Consider the following 23,615-nt stretch of genomic DNA (forward strand, 5'->3'; position numbering starts at 1 on the left):
TGATTGTGTTGAATGTTGCTTGTCATTTAATCTGTTCTTTATGGTTTTCACTCACTGACTTTTATTATTGGAAATATTGCTATGAGCCCTTCAGTGTTATTATATAGTGCACACAAAGAGAGGGTGGACTAGAATTAACCTTTGATATGGAACTTGTTGTCAGCTTCTGGGCCCAGTTACTTGATTGTTTATGGGGCAGGGTGCAGATTAAAACTTACTGTTATTTTATTGTGGTTTGCGTGTTTTGTTTTGCTAATTTTTTTCTCCTTGAAGTGTACTGGTTTCAAGAGGGATTTAGAGATAAGTACCTGGGTCCTGTTCTACATTTTTGTCTTGATATTTCTTTTTCTTTTAATGACTTTGAACAAGGTACTTAGCTTCTAGATACCTTAGGTTTTGAGAAAAACTCCTTACAGCTTAGTTTAAGAAGCAAAACAGCTCTGTAAGTAATAGTGCAGCATTCACTTTCCTATTTGAGTGAATATGGCTTTTTGATTAACCCTGGGGACTGGCTCAAATGGAAGTAGTCTGCTAAGCTGCTGTAGAAGAATTCTCCCCAATTTGTGTTAGAGATAAAATGTTTTGTTTGTTTGGACAGCACTGCAGGATCATGGTGCTGACTGGACTCTTTGAATAATTTAATGCTGTGGGTACTTAAAACACAACAAGGATTTTATGTACAGTAGTTCAGAGCAAGGCCTGGGGTGTTTAACTAATGCTGGTGGCGTGCCTTGTGTCATGTGAAATACCCAAGAATTAGCACAGCTATCTTTAAATCCTTTTCTATTTCTAGCATGAGGAACTTGCAAAGTTGTCAGTCAAGTTATTTAATTGCTTCACTATGTTGTGAATAGTCTCACCATTCCCCTATACCAGAAGTCTTTTCCTTTTTCATTTCCAGTTAATCAAAACGTCTTCTCAGTTCTTTTGGGTTTCTTTTTTTTTTTTTCCTCCTTCCTACCAATAAAGGAAACTTTGCAAGCAAAGCTGCTCTTTTTCCTCCTTTTTTGCTTTTGTAATCTCTGAAGGTTGAGCAGCGTGTGGCAGCATTTGCATTGGGAGCCTCTTGGAGCCAGTGACTCTCTGCCTGATGGTTTTTGCTGAAACCTTTAAGACAAATCAATGTGGAATGGGAATGGATAAAAGCAGAAGCTGGGGAGGGGGAAATAAACGCGATTAAGCGAAGACATCTCATTACTACTCGAGAAAGGGAGGATTATAACTTATAAAATAGGAGGATCTCATTTAGAGGCCATGTGCACTTGTGTTATCAGGACAGAGGGAGAGCAAATAGAATAAATGAAATTAATACTTTGAAAAGAAGCATTACCCGGATTTGAGAATTGAACTAATATGATTTGTGCAAAGCCCTGAAGTTCTTATCTCCCCATTTAATACCCCTAGGATAATGGCTTTGTCAGAGTTATTGACCAAAGGTCGTCGTCTTCCTTCTCACTTTGAAAGAATGAGTTCAGAAGTGGGGTGATGGTAGGACAGACTTTGCACTGTGACCAGCTGTTTCAGACAAGACTGGTGGGCACTGGTTGCTGCGTGAAAACAGACTGGGCACAGAATTCCTAAATTGCTGGGAAACTTTATCCAGCTGTCCATGATGGATGGCTTGCTATTCCTAGTGTTTCTGATCATGCCTGCCCACTGGCTTGCTGGATGGCAACCTTTGCTTCCTGCTGGTTCCAGCATTGGGCTGTTGTGACTAGCGTGGCTTGAGTTATGGGCATGGAAAGAAATACAAGGATATGGGTTTGTCTCTGGTTGCTCCAGTAGCTGATTACAATTGGTCATAGGCTGTTGAATTCCTTCAGATGATTTCTTGCCCAGGTATAATCTCTTTGTTTTTCAGAGCCTCTCAGCTCCTCTTCTTGATTCAGAAAAGATGGGCTGAAGGAAAAATGCGTGACTGGGAATGCCTTTGATCGAGCAGTGGGTTTTGATAGGGGTGTCACCTTATGAATGTGGCATTCTGAACTCTTGGGCTTTGCTGTGACATACTTTGAACACTTCCACCCTTGGTTTAGCGTATATTGGGGCTGCTGACATTTTAACTCGTGTGTTTTCTTCTTCATTTCAAATAATGTGAAGGTAAAACTGCTTAAAATTGCTGAAAACAGCGTGAACAGCCAATTTATAGGTTGGTACAATGGAGGAGAATTTTGGTGTTAGGGAGTGAACAGATGTTTTCTTTTTCACTTTGTAGGGATGGAGGAATGATCCAATCAGCCCATTTGTGGAAAGTTTCCTTTATATTTCTGGTAATTGATGAACCTTTAAGTGAATCTTGTTGGGTTTTTTGCTGTGAATTGCCCACTGTTGTTGATCAGTGTCAGCTGTAGATGCAGCTGAGCTAGTACTGAAGATTGTTTTAGGAAGGTTGCTGAACATGATTTAGTTTAAGGCTTTCATTTACTTTGTGATAAGCTGGGGATCAGCTTCATCCTGGCTGGTTAGCCATAGGTAAGCATTCCTAGATTAACTGGGGTTTTGTTGTGTGTAATCTCCTATCATTGTGACAAGCTGTAGCGACCGGATGAGGCCCAGCAGTAGCATGGTGTTTGTTGGAACTGTGACAGCATGGAGCCAGCAGTGAAGTGACACTGCTGGTTTTGAGGTCAGGCCTCTATTGTCAAAACTTGTCTTTTTTTTCCTCCCTGTTTATTTGAGTTGATGTGATGAAAGGTATTGTCTCTGTGAGCTTTGCATTATGGTTTGGAAACTGCTCACCTCAGGGACAGTTTAGTTGATCCTGTCAGCTCTACAGCTAAAGCGCAGCACACTGAGCTGAACCTTTCCCTTTCTAAAGTTGTAAACCTGTGTGTAGGAAATGGGTTGGTTCTGGAAGGAGACATGGCTAACACATGAGGTTTGGTGTTTCCTGGCCTTGTATTTTCTGTAAATATTTCTTGATTGAAGTTTTTTATGGGCGAGGCAGAAAACATTGATTGAAATCTGAAAGTATGCAGGCTTGTTTTAAATGCTAGTGCAAAATTAGGAAAAAGCCCGTTCAGCTTGATTCTCATTGATGTTGCAGCTGTTAGCAACAGGTATCTACATGTGTTTATGAAAGGTACCTTTTTTATGTCTTCTTTAGAAGATGAGTGGTGCGTTTAGTTATTAGAACCTTCATTCCTACCTACAGTGTGGGTGGCACCAGTTGTGGCAGCACGTCCTTGTGAAGATGGTTTGCTCTGGTTTGGCTCTTTGCAGAGCATTCATGGACTGTGTGTCAGACACCCAGATCTGCCCTCGGTGCCTGCAGAACCAGGTCCTAACTAGGTTAGCAAGGGTGGCAGTATCTTGGGCTGGAAGTTGCCGTGCAGTTTTTGACTGCTCTCACTAATTGACAGCTAATTCTTTCACTAATTGAAGAAAGCTGCCTCTTAAATATGTTGATACAAATGAAAAGATGTATTTTTAGGTTTGAGTCTTAAGGATTTGTTACCAAATGTTGCAAGCTATTGACAGTGGGATTTAAATAGCTTCAGTCCTTGTGCCTTGTATCCCACTCATTCTTGCTGTGTGAGCTTCAGACACTTTCCCAGACTTTCTGCTGAAGAAAATATATTAGTGTGTGGAGACTTTAGAGTTAGTGGTCTGTTATTCTATAGTCTCAGAATATCCCTCCTTTTCCCTACAAATTGGCTCCTCTTTGTCTGCTACCTTCTACTATAAAAGTGGGTATATTTCTTCAGTGAAAGAGTTAGTTAGTGAAACCATTAAAACATTAAACATTTAAGGAATCCCTATAGAAAATAATCTTGAAGTGTTAAATGATGGACTTTGGAAAGGTTTGCATTAAATTTAAGCTTGGCATGGTGAGGATCTACATGTCTTCTACCTCCCACATGCTAATAACTTTTGGTCTCTGGAGCATCAGTGAGGTCTAAATTTAACTAAAGCAATTTTAGAGAATGTGCACTACAATAAAGGCAGAAAGTGGAAACACAGCCAACGCAAAAGAGAACCTCCTCTTCCCTTGAGGGAAGGAGAAGGTGTTATCTGGTTAAGGGTAAGATTCTGCCTATGTACTACTTATTTTCCTGCTGCTGCTGCTGTGATTTGTCAGACATTTATAGCATTTTTTTAACAACTTCCAATTTCTGCAGCTAGTCTTTTATCTCCTGACTGAAGGTTAATTTGTGTTTGGAGAGTTTTTGCAGATTTCAGCAGCCGATGGTCGCTTGAGCTTCTCATTTTTGTAGTCTCTTGAGCTAAGAGACCTTATCACAAGGTTGGCCTTTTTTAAAATCCAACAGCTGCAACAAATTGAAGCTGTCTGTGGTGCTGCCTACTTCCCCTGTCTTGCCTTCAATTTTCCATGCCCGTATTTCACACCTTTTTTTTTTTTTTTGTCTACCAAGTTTATATGCTCCACAGAAACTTCTTCACGATTCATTTGTTCTGACTTAGGGTTACTGTAAAGCCATTTCATCATTTAAGAAGTAAAAGATAAGATTAGCCTTCATTTTCCACTATGTATAACTACAAAATATTCAATTCATAAGGAAATAGGAGAATAGTGTATTGCTATTTTTCTGTCACTGGTCCAGCAAAGCTAGTACTGAGTGTTCATATTCTGCTGTCAGACTGCTGTGGAGTAGTAGAATTCTGCTCTAATTTATAGCTTATTGAGGGGGCCATAAGCAGCACAAGACAGGCCCAAAGGCCATTCTGTATCTAACTGTTCCATGGATCACCACCTCCTCCATGCACTATGGTGTCCCAGTTGGAATCTCTACATTCCACCCCTTCATCCATGTACAGTTTACCTTTCTAAAGCACAGGTAAGTTACAGATTAAATTAGCAAGATGTTCAGCTAATAGAAGGATTCCTGATGGGCTGGAGTGTGTCTGTGTGGTAGCACCTGTCAGTGCACAGCACAACTGGTGGGTATTGCAGTGGGTTCCCATACGCCAGCTGCTCATGGTAACACGTGGGCTTCTCAAGCTGCGAGAGCCAGGCCCAACAGAGCAGGTGAGTCCTGGTCAAGATCATGTTTCCTCATGATCTTCCACAAGTCCCAGTACCAAAGGCTTTGTTGGATCATACTAATAGATCAAACTGAGTCTAAATAGTATGGTCTGAGTAAGCAAAATAAACACTGATATAACTTTTTATTTCTCACTTTAAAGAAAAGTTAAAGTGAGCTGAAACAAAGATTAAATTTCACTGAGGTTTTTTCCGGTTTGTTTATTCCCTCTGCTACAGTTGGGCATCCTCAAACCTGCTCCAATTTGCTGATGTTTGTTTTAGTTCCCGCTTGCTTCCTTCTTTCTCTCTCCATCTTTTACTTTCCCGAAGCTGCAGGATGGTTTTCTCCTGCTGCCTCTCCTTGTTGTTGGTGTTATCAGGCACGTGTGCAGCGGCTGAGATTGCAAACGCTGCTGTTCTCTGGGATTCTAAGCATCAGACAATGTTTTACACGGCGTCCCATTCTCTAGCTGGCTGGTTGGACATGATGTTGGTACCTTATCTTCACGCTGACACACACTGGACATTAATAGAAATACATTGCTGAGGCACATGTGTGGAATTTCAAGCAGCCTTTCTAGCTGTGCTTTAGATAGTCTATTGTGTGCTTAACCTCTTGGAAGAGGTTTTGATGAGAAACGCGTGATGTTAACTCTTGGGCGGCTGGGTGGACTCTCCCAGAGTTCCTTATTATTGTCAGCATAATATCCTCCTAATTGAACTCTGCTTATCTGTTTTGGAGTTTCAGCAGTTCTAAACCTTTCTATGACCAGTATTCCTCCTTCCTAATGCAAATTTTTGGGGAAGAAATAGCTGTATTTTGCACATGAGGATGAGGTAGGAAATGTGTTGCTGCAGGGGGAGCTGAGCTGCCAGCACCCTTGTGTAGCTTTGTCTAAAGTCTGTCCCTGTATTATTTTTGGCTCTCTGGTTGCCGTACATCAACTAAAAAAATGACCTGGATGCAGCTGCTTCTATTTGCCAGGAATTCTTTTTGCTTTTGGAGCACATCAGAATTTTTATTGTTTCCTTTGTACTGTATCTGTATACTTTCTCTGCTTGTTTGCTATGACCATCTGCAATTATCTATATTATTTATGAGTGCTGAGTAAAACATGATGGAAAGTAGCTTCTTAAAAGGGACTGTACTAAGGGAAAGGAAATGAGCTGATGACTTTGATTTTTAGACAATGAAAATAGAACACCTGCAACTTGTGAGGGAGGGAAGGAATTAGAGTTAGCTGGATTTCTTTTTCCTGCCTGTGCATTACATTGGGGGTTTAGAGACTTTTTAGCCTTGAAGACTTTGTGATAATGGGCAAACTTGAAGGATGATACAGTAGGAATCGAGTAAAAATTTATCAAACAGACTGAGCAGGGTTATGTATAATTACTGTCCAAAAGAAAAAAGCTTAAGAAAAGTTTAATACTTACTTGAGTAGAACATTAGACTAAGGATACATTTGTTAAATAACCAGTGCTCTTCCAGTTAGGACTGAGCTTTCCATGTACATTCACTGCATCTTCAGCCTAATTCTTTTGCTGTGGAAAATGTGGTTCACTGTCTGGCAGATGATTTCAAGCCCCTTTATTTTTTCAAACATACAGGTTCACGTCTCTTCTTCTCCCTTCTCTCTGTCCTCTGAGCAGAATGGATTTGTTCCTTGGTTCATCTTGCTATAGCTGTAATTGGCACTGTCAAGCTGAAACTCTGACTGCCCCCCCCTCCCCCGGCTTCCAAACTCCCAATACACAAAAGGTGCTTTACAAAAGCTGTTCCCTTCCCAGCTGAGGACCTGAGAAATCACTCATTTTTGTGTTTTCATATGATATGCTCTCCTAGTTTAACAGCTAAATGTGGAAAAAGGGAGATTGGAAATAAAAATATGTTAAAAAATACCAAACCCTCAAAACCAACAAACCACACAAAGCAGCACCCTGAAAAAAACCCAAATCAGAAAAACTCCCCACAAAGCAATAACAATAACAGCAATCACTATATCAGCTGAAAATAAGCTTGCATGTTTCTTAAACCCTTTTTCCTAATTTTTCTGCGTTAAAGAATTTTGTTTCAAGTACAAAACTTGAAAAAGCATGAGAGCTTTAAACTGCAAAGCCAGCCACAGTTTTAAAGATAATGAACATCAGTCCAGCCTATAGTTTTCTATCATTTAAAAAGTTACCTCCCCAGACGCTGTGCTGTTTCCTCTTCAAGACTCAGCATTTTGCAGTGTAATTTTTCAAAGCTTTGTGTTACTGAAGGTTATCATAGAGTTCTGTTAAAAACCTGCTTGCCTGTGATTTCCTGTTAAACAGTGATCTGCAAAAAGAGGTGGTTCCCTGGTCAAGTAAGAATTTGATACCATTCCTTTCCTGGGAATAGAAGTGGGATGCATCAACTCCCTTTCCCATCTGATGGCTGTTCAGAAGCCGCCTCTCAGGTCACTGCCCTTGTTCCAAATCATGCTGAATGTCTAAATGCAGCCTTGAAGCTGTTGCCAACCATTTGCATTTTCTTTTTTTTAGACTAGTTTAGAAGTAGTCTATCAAATTTCATGCATCTGGTGTAAAAATCAGTTTTCTTTGTAATTAATCTAGGTGGAGTGTCAGTTTGTGCCCAGATTAAGTGGGGACCATTAGCTGTGCTTCTGCTCCAATGTCATCCTGCCATAGCAGGCTTTTTTGAGCTTAATAAGCAATATAGTAAGATACCTGGAGGGAGAGGAGCTCTAATGGTCTTAGCTGCCATTCTCCTCTGTGTGGATAGAACTAATGTGGTTGGTAAGTATTTCCCTGCCTCAGGCCTTGCAAGTGCAGGTTGCTCCCTTAGGAAAGAAAGTAGCTCAAGGTGTACCATGGGTGTTCTTCAGGTGTGATTGAACCAGCTAGACAGAAGAGATTTCCTCGGGCGTAGAGGAATTTTAATCTCCCATAATTTCAGTGTTTTACTGTGAAATATCTTGGTGAGCAGGTAATGGTAGATAATAGGTTTTTCTGACCACATCCACATGCAAGCTTAGGAAAAGTTCTAGCTTGTTGTTTGCATATCTGTTTAGAAGTTATATTTACTTTTTGTACAAGAAATGTATCTTACTGGGCATTCTAAAGCTGTAGCAGAAGTTCACATGTTTACAAGAAGGGGTAAAACTTTCATATGATCAGCCTAATTTCTTCTAGTTGCTCGTTGCCCAGCAGATGTTGCTGTTGAGCTTGGTTAGGCCTCACTGCGCAGCTCATAGAATCATCTGCCTATTTTAAGAGCTGTGATGCAGAGTGATTGGGAGCTAAGTTTCCTCCTTGATAATTCATGTCATCTACTGGTAAGTCAACACACTGTCCAGAAGCTTAAGGTACATCTTGTGCGGGTGCGTGTGTAAATAAATAAATGATATTAGAATGTCTTTTTTGACCTATACATTGTTTTTCACTTAATTACTGACTCTGAATTCTTATGAAACTTTCTGCTTTCATTTGCAAAGCAGTTTTGATAGCTTGATTTCTATAATTATTTTGAGGGAGGGTGTTTTTTGGCTTTTCAAGTGAGCCTTTAAAATGTGGTGGTGCAAAGGGAGTCTGATAAACAATCTATAAACAGAATATCCTCATTAATAATCTCTTTGAATGTAGGATCTGGGAAAATCTATCACCTGCCTCATGCAGAATCTAGGAGATGAATTATATTTCTTATTTGGGGTCAAGCCCACTGTTAAGTCCAGCAGCTGCTCTGTGTATTGATCTTGCAGACTTTGTGCTCTGCTCCGCAGTTCTTTGGGATGTGATTCTCGTTGTAATACCCTTATTTTGGAACTAAAATGTTTTTAATGTGCATCTCGGTTGCCTGCCAGCGATGGTGCCTTTGCTGAGTTCATACTTTTTTCCAGCAGCGTCGAGAGCACTTGGAAAGCAGCAGTGAGTATATTCCTGAAGGTGGCACTGAAGGGACACACATGAAGGCTCCTTTCGAGGGGTGGAGCGGGAGCTGCTGAGCCCTCAAATTGCTTGCATACCAATGAAATGTCTCAAAGTTTTTGCTTATTTGTTTTTGTTCTGACTCTAGGTTCTCCAGGAGTTACCATAATATTTTTCAGGATGAATTTACGCTAAGTTTTTGAAGTTCATCGCTTTCTACAGAAATTGTAGAATCACAGGATGGTTTGGACTGGAAAGGACCCTAAGGATCATCTAATTCCAACCATCCTGCCATGGGCAGGAATGCCATTCTCTAGATCATGTTGCTCAGGGCCCCATCCAACCTGGCCTTGAATGCTTCCAAGAATGGGGCATCCACAGCTTCTCTGGACAACCTGTTGCAGTGCTTCATCACCCTCTGAGTAATGAATTTCTCCCTAACATCTAATCTAAACCTGCCCTCTTTCAGTTTAAAAACATTGCCCCTTGTCTGTCATCATTTGGAGTTGTGAGGCCACTGTGTGCTGAAGTAATTTACAAACTGCTTCTGCCTTTATTTTCTGACCATGCTGCTTGGGGCTCACTTTCCTGCTTAATGCATAGATCTAGAACTTGTGATATTGTGGCATGTTCATGCTGCAGAGGGGAGGACAAGTTTGTTGTGAAGACAGTGCAGGTTTTCGCACAAATGGTGTGGTATGTCCTCAGCCACCTCGGATTTCTCTTTGTTCTTAAGCTCTCTTGTTGGTTTCTAGTAGTGTTTCTTGGAGGGGTAGATAACAGCTGTTGAGGGCAAGTTTGGTTTTGGAAGTCGTTGAAGAAAGTGGCAGATGCTGTCCTAATGACATCTCATGTTTGCTATCAAAAGGGAGATTGCTGCCTCCATTCCTCAGATCCTCTTTAGGATTCCCTGATTTGACCTACACCCTGGCCTTCTAATGAGATACTGCCTTCCAAAGCCTGCTCTGTAAAAAATTCCAATTACATCTGTGTCTCTTTGGCTTTGACTATCTGCAGTCAGTGTGTGTAGACTGAGAAGGCCCATAGTGGAAAAAAAAAGGAGTTTCTCTCAGCAAAAGTTTGAAATGTATCTGCAGTGCTTTTGTAAAGGTAGGTTTTCAGGTCAGTCTTCACTGATATGGGAAGTTTCTGTCTGATTTGAGTAATTTGGAGCTTAAAACTTGAAGATGATCTAGCTGGCCTTGGCTGAAATGAATTATTGGTTTTAGCACACAGTCTTCTCTTGAGAGAGAAGCTGGTGGTTGTCTGGAATTCCTGCGGATTCTTAGGCAGGAGATTTGTATCTTTTCATCTGTTTTCAAGAAGGAGAAACAAGTTATAAAAACCACTTAAAGGTTCAGTTAAGAGTTATTCTGGCTGCATAACTGCCTCCCATAATAACTTTAATATGCATCATCCTGAAGCTCCTAATTGGCCCTGGTGTTGGCAGGGCTTTCAGACCCAGCAGAATCTCCAATGTTCAGCATCTTTTAGGAAGGAATGTAGCCAGGGAAGCACAAAAGATGAAATGGCTGCATTATAAATTCTGACTGACCTTGAGAGTCCTTGTTTTAATAAGCAGGAGGATGCTTTTGAAGCCATCTAGATGAGACCAGTGGTGGGAGCTGTGTGTAGGTGGGCAGTTGGTGAGGTGAGAGGAGCGGATGGAGAAAGGCTTTGTGGGTTTGGTTGGAGGAGGTGGTTTCACTGAGGGCCATGTACCTACTTATCCTGTTGTTTCTGTTGCTGGTTGGAGTCTTGTCTGTACTGACACTAATTTTTTTTTTCTGATGGGTGCTTGTGGGGTTGGGCTGTGGTTTGAACTAACCCATTTTGTCAGAGCTGGTTTCTTTATTTAGGAAATTACCCCAGTCAGTTGTTCCTCTCTGCTTAGTGACTGCCTGGTCTCTGTGTGGGTGCTCATCAGAGAGATCAGAGCCTGACTGACTGGCAAGGTTGAAATTTTCCTTAGCTTCTCCTCTGCTCCCCTTTTACCTGGGTGGAGGTGGAAGCCTGCCAGGCTGTGCTGGGGTTGTGTGGTTTCTATGAAGGATGGAGAACTGTCATTCTCATTCTCCTGGGCTGTCAGTTGGACACCTTTTGCAGACCCTAAATTCCCTTTAAAACAAAGCATTTGGCTTAGTTTATTTCATTCCATTAAGTAATTTCACTGCTAATGCATAATTATCTACAGCAGTGACACTCGTCTATGCTTTAATTATCACAAAGCTGCACAACTCCCCCTCCCCCCTGCCTGGAAGTTGTCACTTGTGCAGGGTGGTTTTGCAGAGATAAGTGTGTAATACATGGCAGTGCTTTGGCTCTCACAATACTCAGACAGTTGCTGATTGCTAAATGTAGGCAATAGAAGAGGCAAGGATTTTGGTTTTCTATTAGTGGTTTTTATCCATGTGGAGTGAGAGACGTTGGGAAGGAAAAAGCTTATCAAAGCTTCATAATACTGGCTTGAAGATAAAGATGTGAGCAAGTGCTGATTGGAGGCATCAAGCTTATAGGTGTTAGGAAAATTTGTAAGCATTTGTTTTTCTTTTGAAGAAGTGCAAGAAATGAAACATCACTGATCCTGGGCAGCAGCCCGAGAGCCCTGTTTGTGTTTAAGGAAGATTATTTGTATTTTTTTTCCCTCCCCTTCCCTGCTTTGTTACTGACTCTTTTTGATAAACACTCTCTCAGAGTGCAGAAGAACCCAGTAAAAATTATTGATCCAGCCAGTCATTGTGAGGAAATATAACAGAGATTCAGGGTATTTACTCCTGAACTGGGAGAAGATGCACACTTGAGTGAAATACCTGCTGTTTCTTAACACCACACACTTGTGTGTTAAGGAGTGATTTTGTTAAAGGAGAGGACAAGGTCAGCCTGATCTGAGTAGAGGTTATGTGGGCAGTTTGATACTTGTGTCATTGAAAGGTAAAGGTCTGTTTGGGAATAAAGTGATCTATAAAAGATTTCTAAACCTTTGCAAAATGAAGGCAGAAAAAGCCGGAGGGGGCTCATAATTGTGCTTCTCTAGTTTCACAAAGCTGGGAGAACTGGGTTAGAGACACCTCATTTAACTTGCAATGATGCGCTGAGGTTTGTGGATGAAGAACACCTGGAGCCTGTGTCAAAAAGAGAGCAAATCTTGAGAGGGACCTGATAGAAATGAGGATGGTATGAGGAAGCAAACCATATGTATTATCTTATAATAGATGGAAATGAGGCCATTTGTTGGTGTTATCTGCTGGCAGAGATGTTCTGCCAACCACCTTTGTTTGGCACTCTGGCCAAGATGTGCAGTATGTAATTGTGCTCCAGCTTATATCCTGACTGAATTCTTAGGATTGAAATTACATTTTTTCACGTACAAAAGCATTGAATTTTTTTCCTTTGTATTGTTATGATGAAGGCAATTTTTGGTTGCTGACTGTCAGGAATGAGGAAGGGAGGACTATACAGCTTGTGTTACAACATGCATCCTCAGTCTCTACTGCACCTGGCTGGCAGCAGTGGCACCTGTTTGAGCAAGATTCCTTTGGCCTAGAAGTATATGGTATATTTGCTTTGGCCCAAGGACATAGTGTTAAGTACGTCACTTGAAGACCTCGCAGCTTGCTAAGCTCTAAATCTTACCATCAGTCTCATACTTGTGTTCTGTGGTACTTACCACTCTAGTGGTTTATGTACCTCTCAGATAAGTAGACTGGCACAATATGGTGGTCAGTTTGGCTTTCATCCTCTCAGGAAGAACTGTACTTCCTAAAGAGGTTATATACTCACCCTACAGTAATTTAGTCTTGGACCTTTCTTTCTGGGAACATGAACATGATTGACAAATTTCCAAATGTGTCTTCTCTAAATGCTATTGGTTCAAATACCTTTCACATCAGGCCATGGGTGCTCACACAGAAAGAAAGAATTTAAAGTGACAGAACTCATATCCAGAGCAGTTGTTGGGTTTTTGGTTTTGTTTACAACTTGCCTGAAAATCTTTCCATGGGAGCACGGAAGTAAACCCTGACTTAGTGGCTTTTCTGACTCATCTGATAAAATCCACTTGCTTGGTTTGATGTTTCCATCATCTGCCTATGTTATCTGATTCTCTGGACCTGTGCTCTCACCTTTGTAACTCACTTTCCAAGTAAGAATGGGATAAGATGTCACTCTTAAAAAAATTAATTTGGTTTATGCAAAGATACAGGGGAGAACAGGGAGATGAGGAGAGCTTCCTGATGGAGGTGATGGAGTTCCATTACCTCACTCTTGGCTGACATGAGTGAGATGCAATGTGGAAAGAGCTTTCCTTATCCACATGGCAAGGGAGATGGGTTGGTCATTGTAGGGGGACTGCTGCAGAAAAGGGTGGGCAAATTATCCCAATGGGGCACGCATGGGAGAAAAAATAGTAACAAACCCCATGAGCCTGGGGTTGGGGTAAGAGGGGGCACAGCACTTCTTGGCTTTGTGCACACGTGATGCTTCTGCCTCCTGTGAGTTTGTTGGCAGGTGTGGAGAGAAAAGATCCCAGCCTGGAAAGTCAGCCACCAGTGTGGCTGATGATTAATTGCCCTTTTTAAATTGCAATTATGTCAGTCACAGAACCCGTGAATATTAATTCTGGATTTGCTGCTTGAAAAAGTGAGTGCTGATGAGACGGGTCCATTTTACTGATGTCTCAAAAGTGGGTAAACACTGCAGCCTGTAGTTATTACTGAAAAGAAAGGCTGCTGTGACTCTTAGCTTTGCTTTGTATCTGTCTTGCATCTTCTTTTCCAGTCTTTCTGTTCCCTTCTTCAGAATCCTCTCAGTGCTTACACTGGATTTTCCACGCTGAAGGTAGAAGGTGGCAGGGTGACACCCAGAGTGAGTTAATCACTGCAAGCAATATGAGTTACCTGGGTTTGGTGGATGGCTTTCCACCCTTGCTGCTGCTTCCTGAATCCCTTAGAGACTTCAGAATGAAACAGGGATTGCTTTTTTGCTGCTCCAGCTCTTTCCCTTCATCTCAAATGTGTGTAACCATTCATTCCATTATACTAGGATCTTTTGAGATAATTCTCTGATTGTGCCCTGTTGGAAGGATATTAACAGGCAAGCATCAGTACACCATGACTGTTTTCCTTTCAGTAATCTGCTCGAATATATGGATGATGAAAATCTTGGTTTCTTCTGTGGTTTGGGTCTCTCTTATCAGTCCTGATCTTGTCTAGTCTTTCCTGCATGAATCAGGACAAATTGTTGCATCTTGCTTGTGCTTTAGTTTTCTTGGAATAATAGTTATCTCAAAAAGTGTTGTCATGTGTTGATTTTCACTGAGATCTTTGAAGATGAATAGTATGGTATGTTTTTAGAAAACAAAAATAAAGCCCCTCAGAACCCTCTGGTGGTTTTCTATGCTTTTTTTTTTTTTTTAAAGATTTGTCTTTCATTTAAAGCTTTTCCAAGTTTTCAATTATAAGCGACTTTAAATACCTAGTTATTTCATTGTTTGCTTGTGGGGTTGGTATATGCTGAGTTATTAAACTGACTTACGATTTGTAAGAAACAGAATTAGATGGTGGAAGTTGCACAAAAGTTGTCTCCCCTGTTTGTTCTTCTTTTAGTTCTACATTTTGTGTTGTTTGTATAAGTTGATTGTTTCCTGAAAATTTTTCAGAATGGAGGCATTAAAGATCTGGAAGTGTTGGGCATGTGAATGTGAGCTAATTACTTCAGTTGATGGTTGTAGTTAATGTCCTACTGAATTAAAGGCACTACGTGATAACAATGCAAGGGGTGTGACTGCCAGGGAAAGGCTAGAGGAGAATTAGATGCAGCAGAGAACAAAACCCAGTATTTTCAGTTTTTGCTTGGTGTGGTCCTTTGCTGGAAGAAAGGCCTCTAGCAGGCAGTTAAGTATATTTTGGTAAAGACTTGTTACCAGCCTGGGTCGGCTGGTAACAAGAGCAGGCCTAGGACAACAGGTTCAGTGCTTCACTCTGGCTTTTCTGTTTGCCCCATTCTTCAGCTTTTATAATTTAATGGTAAATCGCTTGTTTTCATCTGACCCTTTCATTTTGGAAGGCTCCAAGCAATCTTGTATGGCTACTGTTGCCCTTTGAGGTGAAAATGAAGCATTTTGTTTTATGAAACCAGGATGTTGAATAGATAGCGCTTTCACAACCAAGTTAGCTTTTTGACACTAGTTCTTGTGGGTGTTATTTTTATCTTCCTTCCTGTTTCCCTGATGCACTTTGTCTTTACCCTGGTGTAGGAACTGCTTTGTCCAGTGCTTAGCTGATGGCATCTAAGCATTGTTGTCACATGAGGAAGTGATCATTTTCATGACCGCTCTGAAGAGGTGTCAGAACTGCCAGCACCCCTGGCTTCCCAAACTGCCATTTACTGGTACAGAGTCTGCCCTTAGTAACCTGTTGGGAAAATGCAGAGTTTTCAGTAATGTCTGGCTGATACAGAAGTTTCCATTGCATTGAAGGAGTAGAGAAATCAAAAGCTTCAACCTCTATTTCTGTTTGGGTAGTGTCTGTTTTCCCCAAAAATGCTTTGAAAGCTTTGTTTTGTTATCAGGAATTGAGCTTTAGTTTCATGTTGCTTGTCCTTAGGATAATATTCCCTAGCTAAATGGGGACTCTGAACATTGATTTTAATTAATTGAAGTAGTTCTGAAATACATATTTTTTGTTCTTAAATTGTTTCAGTAGGATTTGTTTCTGTAGGACTGTAGCAGCACACATTGCAAACCCTCCCTACAAGACACTGCCGAGACACACTCTGTTTTAGGTGGCACCTGACAGACAAGTCCGAAGCCTGCTGCTCAATGGTATGAGGTGTGTACACTCCTTCTGTTGACACAAGGTGCAGATATCAACTCTTCTTCAAGAAATGCCAAGGAAAAGTCATGTTTAAAGACTGTGTAGGATTAGAGGTGATTTCTGTCTTTAAAAATATGTCTAATTATCCCTCACAGGGGAATGGTATGATACTCCAGTGATTTATCTTGAAAAAGAGTTTAAGCATATCAGGTCAGCAACTAGAGGTGTGCATTCAGAAAGTTAAGGTGTTTTGGAACAGAATGGGCTGATTATCACCATCATGTCAGTAGTTTCGATTTTTGGGGACTGAGAATGGAAACTAAAACTTGCAATGGCTCTTCGTCTTGTAAGAGAGAAAGATTTGGCTGTAACTTGTACTGTGACTTGAGAGATCAACCAGTGTTGTGGAAAGGTTGGGAGGAGAAGGGAGTCTGCTTTTGTGTGTTGGTACCCTAGTTAGTGTGTGCATGTTTCTTCCCCAACATCATGTTAGTAGACCTTGTCCTTTTTACTTGGCAATTCCAGTGTTTGTGAGTTCAAGGTAGGCTTTTCTTCCTTGGGGGCTGTGGTCCGAAAAGGATCCTGCACTTACAGCTCGAGCTCTGTGACCGGCATGAGGAGGAAGGTGGGGATGGAGGACGGTGATTTCAGCTGCTGCCTGTCTCATTTGTGTCAATGTAAAGAGCTTTACAGAGACAAGTAATATTTTGCAATTGAGTTTCTCTTTTAAAGACACTCTGATGCTAATGTTGATTTAATAAGGTTCTCTCGTTCTCTCTCCTTGCTTAATTTGAAACGTCTAATTTTGTGCTTCACAGTTCTGCACACAGAATTAGTGAGGCAAGAGGAGCCGGAGGCAGGAGGAGCAGAGTGCCACACCAGAAGTTGCCAGGGGAGATTGATTCAATAGAGTGAAAAGGTGCAAAAGGTTATATGTCCACAGTTCAGAACAACGTGATAGTGGTACTAATGAGGAGAGCTTGATCCTTTAAAATGTTTTAAGATCTCTGTGAGTCTGTATAACCAACATTAAATGGAAAAGGGAGCATTAGAGTGTTGGTTTCTTTGAGTGGATTTTTCTTTTGATTTTATATGTATGTAATATATAATATATGACAGGCAGGAAGGATAATATTCTGAGATAAATAGACATTTTAAGTTTTTATTTTAAAGGTTGTTTTGCTAAGTGTGGCATTTATTTTCAGAAATGTTGAGAGGTTATGAGAGATTGTGAATTTGATCTGGCTAATTTATTTTGGCTGAACCTGAATGTGTATTTTTCCTGCTAGAATTTTATACTTGTGGAATAAGCTATTGACATCCATGGACGTTTAATTCCTTTGTCCTGGGGATAAATGTAGACTCCCCAAAACCACAGTGCCAAAAGATTATCTGAAATACTGTACAAATAATAGTGGTAGTGAAAGCTTTTTCTTTGCCTCCTGCTTTGTTAGTGTGCCTTTCCTCTTCCTCATAGGAAACCACTCCTATTCAATGGAGTTAATGCTTAATTTGCCTCTTGCTTGAGTTGGATGACAGTTCTTCACACAACTGAGTGGACAGTGTAAAAGGAGTACAAGATGTGTTCAGCTTAATTTTATGATAAGCTGCCAACATGTTTCTTTGAAAACCTCATTAAATCGCAATTAAATGTACAGGAAAAAAACCCAGGCCATCTCAGTGAATACTTGATAGATGAGTTTGTGGTTTTCAGTGCCAGCCAGGGGCATGATCTGCTTCTTGCAGTTGGAGCTCAGTGAAAGCTTTGGTAAAGTCTGACCACAGAATCACCAGAAAACAGCTGCCAGCACTGGAAGCTGTCTGTGGACGATGATCCTCTGCCTGGGTTTCTTTCATGCCCTTGGTCAGAGAGAAGTATCTGCTTCCTGATTAAAACCATGTATAAGACCCCCCCTCCCTTTCTTCTCACATTGTTTCTGGTAATAGGACCTGCACTTTGGCCAATTGCTTCTGCTGAATTTGATAGCTAACACTGGATTCTGCAGAGTTATCTCAAACACTTGGCTGGGGAGTGCACTTGACCAAGCAGGCCTGCATAGGGAATGAAGCTTTAGGCCTAACTGTTAATACAGATTCTAAAAAAAGCCTGAGCCTGCCTTCGAGGGTTTCTTTTCTGCTGACTTCCAATGCCTATAGTGACTAGTCTCCAGGAATATTTATCAGATCATTTTCCTGTCTGGTTATTTCCAGTCTATTGCACTGGTCAACTTATTTGATCAATAAATCAATCAACAGGTTCTTAAAATTACTTTCACTGACTTTGGAGGTGTAGTATTCAAAAGGAGGCTACAGAAAACAAATGATTGTATGTACCCCAACTATAATTACAGAGCAAACAGAGTGGAGATATGCTTGTAAATAGTATCTGCTACAATAAATATAGCAATCTGTCTTTAGGGTTCTATGACACTGTGTTGGATTGACTCTTTAAATCTCCAAACTCATGAAGCATGAGTCTTGGCTCTCTCAGGTCATCTGACTGCTATATTTAGATCATACCCTATTTTAAAGCTAAATTTCAAGCTTCTTGCTTTTGATTAAAAGGTCCAGAAATAAATACTTCTCTGGTTCCTCAGCATGCAATGTAATTTTTGAGCTTCAGGAGCTTCACTGACAGCAAAATGTTTTCTTTTCCTAAGGGAAGTTTCTCAAGCTGTTTAACTCTTCCTGCTGCACCCAGTCTCTGCCACCTTCTTCTCGACAACAGCAAGACCTGGTTTGTGATCCTTGTTGATAGACTTCCAGGTACTGCTCCTTCATAGAAAGAGAGAATGCTCTCCCCCCACCCTGAATTTTCCAAGCCATCTGCCTTAAACAAGAGTGTCTTGCACTGCCCAGTAAATGGTTGTTGAATCAGCTTTGAATTCTTGTAGTTTTTAGAAACATTAAGCACTTGCACAGTGGGAAAACTGCTCTTTGCAAATTGTCCTATCAAATGGAAATCAAAATTTTGCTGGCAGTGGCATAGATTTGTGAGTTGCTCTTGATACAATCATGCCCTAGAGATTGCAATGTAAAAATAAAGAATGCAGTTTTACAATAGCCTGAAATCCTTGTTGCTGAATCTACAGTCTTCTTTTTGCAGATGATTTCATTATGATATACTCGGACTTCATTAAAAGATGCAACCTTGCAGCGTTTTCTCTTACCGCAGCCCTGAGAGGAGCCAAGAGTGTGTGCGTTTGAGAGCCAGTATATTCTCTTCCTAAAACACACAGTGGGTTGCAAGGGCTTTGGAAGCAAGAATCAGAGTCTCTAGTGGACATTTTGTCTGTAGCTCAAAACCACAACTTAATTGGCAGCCTTTTCATAACACTGACCGTGGCCTAGGATGTAGGGAATGCTGCAGGTAAAGATCAAGGTAGGTTTTCAGAATTGATTGTAGGGAAATTTAGTGTATGCTGCCTGTGTGTCTTAATTGATTGGAGAAAATGAGGGAGATTGAGATCAAGTTCCTCACTTCTATGCTTTTCGTTTCCTGGGCAGTCTCTGATTATTCTTTCCATGTGTTTTTACTTCATAGGTAACACCTTACTACAAGTATGGTTATGTATGTGTACTACCCTAGACCATTTATTTTGAGTCCCCTATGCTTTGTGTGGTCCTTTCAGTAAGGCTTTGGAATCCACATGATTTATACTGAATGTTAATTATTGCGTGTCTTTCCCACATGCATCTTGGCAAGTTGGTAGCTTGGAATCTGCCCCCCAGAATGATACTGACCCTGCAAGGCTGTGTAAAGTGTGCTTTGTGTACATCTGGGATGAAAGAGCAGGCAAAAGAGGAAAATTTACAAGGCTGTCAAAGGGGTAAAAACAAACTGTGTTGTTTGAAAGTGCACCTGATTCTCCACCTGCCAGAGAATTTCATAGACAGGCAGAGGATGCATGACCATGGCTGAAGGCTTTCAAGAATTTTCTTAAGTATGTAATTAAGATAGTCTCTGTATTAAAAAGCAGCCCCAAAGTCAACTGCATTTCTTTTAAACTGTGTAGTATTTGAGATAATAACTTTTAAATTTAAAAAAAATTAGGTTTCTAATCTGGTGGCAGGAAATTTGTGTTCTTTCTGCTATGCTAACCTGTATCCATTGGCTGGTGCCTATAAATACCTGGTTTTTTCAGAGGCAGGTAAAAATTGCATGTAGTGTCTGAGAGCAAATGTGGGAAGGGAATTCCTTCTGAACACACAGGGTTCATGATTTTTACTGCTTGGAGGCACATGGGTTGGTTATGAATGCCATCTTGATCTTTTTCAAAACAGTGGTTGTGTGTGAGGTACTATGCTTGACTCAGAAGCTAATATATTTGGTATTTAAGAATCTGGCAAGAGAGAGCTCTGTCCCCATATGCAGGCACAGCAATGAGACTGGGATGTAGGCATGCATAACTGTTACTTCCCCCCGTCTGTCCTATCCCTAGAAAGCCATATGCCACCCTTAGGCTAGTGTAATGGGAGTCTGCATTAATAATTATGAGCTAGAAATAATCCAAGAAGAGTTGAGTGGCCTTTGTTTCTAGCTTTATGAGAAATACCTCATTGACTCAGTAGGGTCTGAAATATGTTCTGGGATAGAAAGTCATAATTAATACAGAATTTCATTATGCCCTTTCTTGAAGTTTTGGTTGTTGGTTTGTTTTTCTTGTTCTAAATTGGTCAAGGACTTGGAGGTTCTTAAGTCTTAATAGGCAGAGTAGGAATTTAAGCAAGAAGGTAAAAATTTAGGATGAGTTGTTGACTCACCTGCTATGAGAAATAAGCATCTTGAGCATACATCTCTAGAGAACCTACACTCTGCAAGATTTCTAAAACCATTGAATGCCTTGTCTGTTGGCAGCCTACAAAATGAAAACTGTATGTATGCATGTATAGAAGTGGTGATGGGAAGAGGAGAATGTGGAAATGGGCTGGAGTACTAAAGCAAGCAATGAAAGCAGATGGTTTACTTTGGATGTTATAAAGTAGGTTTCTCTTAATTTTGTTTTAAATGAAAACCATCAATGGTCAGCATTGCAAACCTATTTGTAGCAGTGCCATAAGTATTAGGATGCAGTTGTCCCTGAATCATAGAAGGGCAAAGGTTTTTTTGGCTGCTTCCCATCTTAATGTTTGCAGAATTGTGTATGGTCTGTATACATCAGAGTTAAGCAATTTCATCACAGCCTTTCCTCAGAATTGATTGCTGTTCAGTCTCTTCCTTCTCCCTCTCCATTGTCAGTTGGTTACATCTCAGACTCTCATTACATTTAATATTGATACTGCTTCAGTTTTTCACTAAACTGGAAGAGTTGAAGAGTCTGGAGTGGATACTGAATGTCTAGATATATTCTTTAAATACTTGAATTCCTATCATTGTGGACCATGATAAATTTAGAGCTGGATTATTTCTTTAAGAAGAAATGACTGTTTGCTCATTCAGTGATGAAGTCTGGTCATCAAGATGTTGGAATATATGCTGCAGAGCTCTTCAGATACTGATATGAGTGCAAAAGTTGTTGCCAACAGCTGTCTTGGGTTTTGGGCACCTGCTGCCTCTCATTTCTCGCATCTCCCACTCTATCTTCCACTCCCGAAGCTGGCAGTGCCCCTAAAAATACTTCGTGTGCAGTTCTTAAGTAGGAGATCTCTACTAAGCTGGTAGTCTGGATTCCTGAGTCATTGGTCACACTGCAGTGAAATCTGTTCTGTGACAAACTTATTGACTATGGCAAGGAAATGGACTTTAGGGGGAAGCTGGTTCCAGTCAGGTTACAAAGGCATTGTCCTTCCAAAGGTCACTGCCCTGTGCTGATCCCTTCCTCCCTCCCCACCAATCGCAGAACTGCATTTTTATTGTTCACTGCCGTTTTTACATTTCCCCACACTGTGACAGACTTGAGTGGTGTGCATGATGTGTAAGGGTGATGTAGTGTATGGATCTGGGAGAAGTTGCAGGGAATTGCCCGTATGAGTGAAATACTAATTTGGTGCTGTCTTCTTGGTTCCATTGGAAGTTGGACTGTTGATATGTATGTGGGAAGGCATCCCCTGCCTGTATAATGAATGCTCAGATGTGAAATTTTCAGAAGCACAGATGTATTACTCACATAGTTCCCATATCCAGCCAGTGTCTTCTCCAAGTGCCTGTATGAATCCCCAGGACAGAGGTTGCTGGTTTGGCCTGAGATCCTGTTTCAGTAACCTTTTGCTTCTGATACAGTTAGGAGGAATATCTTGATTGGGTTTTGACCTCAAACGATTAAGTCCAGTATTTATTCTTGTTCCTGTGGTTGCTGTCCAGTGGGTTACCTGGAAGAGGAAAAAACCATTTTCAGCAGAAGAGTTCAGAAGTATTGACCAAGGGTGTTGAAAGATGACTTGTATCCCAGGGCTGGAATTATAAAACTCATGAGCTGCCATCTGGGAGTTGGAAATGAAGCTCACTTAGGGAGCAAGGAAACCAGATACTGCTCATTTCTTAAACAGATTGCTTAGACTTTGAAAATATAAATGGACAGGCTGTGTCTCTTGTTATCAAAACTGGTAAATGCAGGTCTGCAAAGAGATCTTGGCACATGCTTGGAAGTTAGCAAAGCTTAAACCAGTAGCCCTCTTCAGTTTTCCTTTTTGTATTATTTTATTAGTGTATTTTATTTAGTCAGGGGTTTTTTTCCAATGCAGCAATATGTCCTACTGTGTTTACACATTTTAATTTTCCTGTTTCCATTCAGTTAAGTGTATCTATTCCTATTCTTGGAGTAATAATTTTCCCCCCTTCTGAAGGTTGACAGAATTAGAGGCTTTGGCAGTGCCTGCAGAAGAGATGCTCTGTGATTAGTAACAGTGTTACATTCTCTAAAACCCTAATTCTGCTGCTGTGCGTTGTATCGTTTGGGGCGCATATTGGTGATAGGGCTGGTTCCTTCTCCTTGCTTTCTGTTCTCAGCCCCTGTCCAGTGCCACTGAGTAAGTACCTTGTGTTTATTTTGTCATGCAAGTGTTTGTCCACCAGGAATGTGTCAGTTCACGGCTCAGGCACTCAAGGATGACAGAGGTACATCCGGTAAAGAGTTAGTGGTGTGCATGACCTACCTGCTGGAATAATAGCAGGCACCTGCTGGAATAATAGCAGGCACCATGAAGTGTGCTGTGTTCCTCCTGTCCATCTGCTGAGGATGGACAGACTTGCAATTGCTAAAATGTGAGAACAAAACTAAGTGCATCTGTCCTGACTGTAAAAATCATCAGGAAGAAAAATGTTATTCAAATCAGGCTTCTGTCAAGATTGGTCAGTGATGACCAGTAAACACCTATTGTGTATTGGTTTGTTTGGCCAAGGACTCGATGCTGCTATGTCAAACCTGTCTGCAGAAAGGGTGGAATTGGCTTCCCTCAGCTGAAATGTAGATGTTCAGTTCCAGCCCTCTGAGCTGTTGCAAAGGATGAGGATGGACGACACACATATCTGATGACACATCATCCCTCAGTTACCTAAAGTAGTCACTCTCTGCCATTAAAATGATGGCAGATCCCATAAAAATATTACCTTCCACCGTCTGCTCCCTCTAGCAGTGAACTATGACCAGGAGGAAAGTTCCTTGTGCCCTGTCAACTCCCCTCAAATAAATAATCATAATAAAAAAGGCCAGCCATTCTGAAGTTCCTGCTTAGCCAATGTGCTGCTGATTGAAGGTAGCCCTGAGAGGCAGGGAACACTTGCAGCCCTTGACAGCAAATGAGAGCTGTGCCTGCCTCATAAATGCCTTGGCTTCAAAGGGAGGTGGTTATGGGCATGAAATGTTTATCATCTTGTACTCGCTTTGCTGCTGCTGGGTTACTGTGTAAGTAAAAAGTAGTAACAAGTGAAGAAGAGGCAATACTGCAACCTGCTTTATCTGGTTCTCTGC

The 23,615-nt window shown here is 41.0% G+C and overlaps 1 protein-coding gene across 3 annotated transcripts in view; it reads left to right on the forward strand.

Annotated features, from left to right (window-relative positions):
- Positions 1-23,615, forward strand: part of CHCHD6 (coiled-coil-helix-coiled-coil-helix domain containing 6) — a 110,048-nt gene that overhangs the window by 7,343 nt on the left and 79,090 nt on the right. The window lies entirely within an intron of this gene.

This window comes from Coloeus monedula (genome assembly GCF_965178545.1).
Source record: "Coloeus monedula genome assembly, chromosome: 11".
NCBI lineage: Eukaryota > Metazoa > Chordata > Aves > Passeriformes > Corvidae > Coloeus > Coloeus monedula.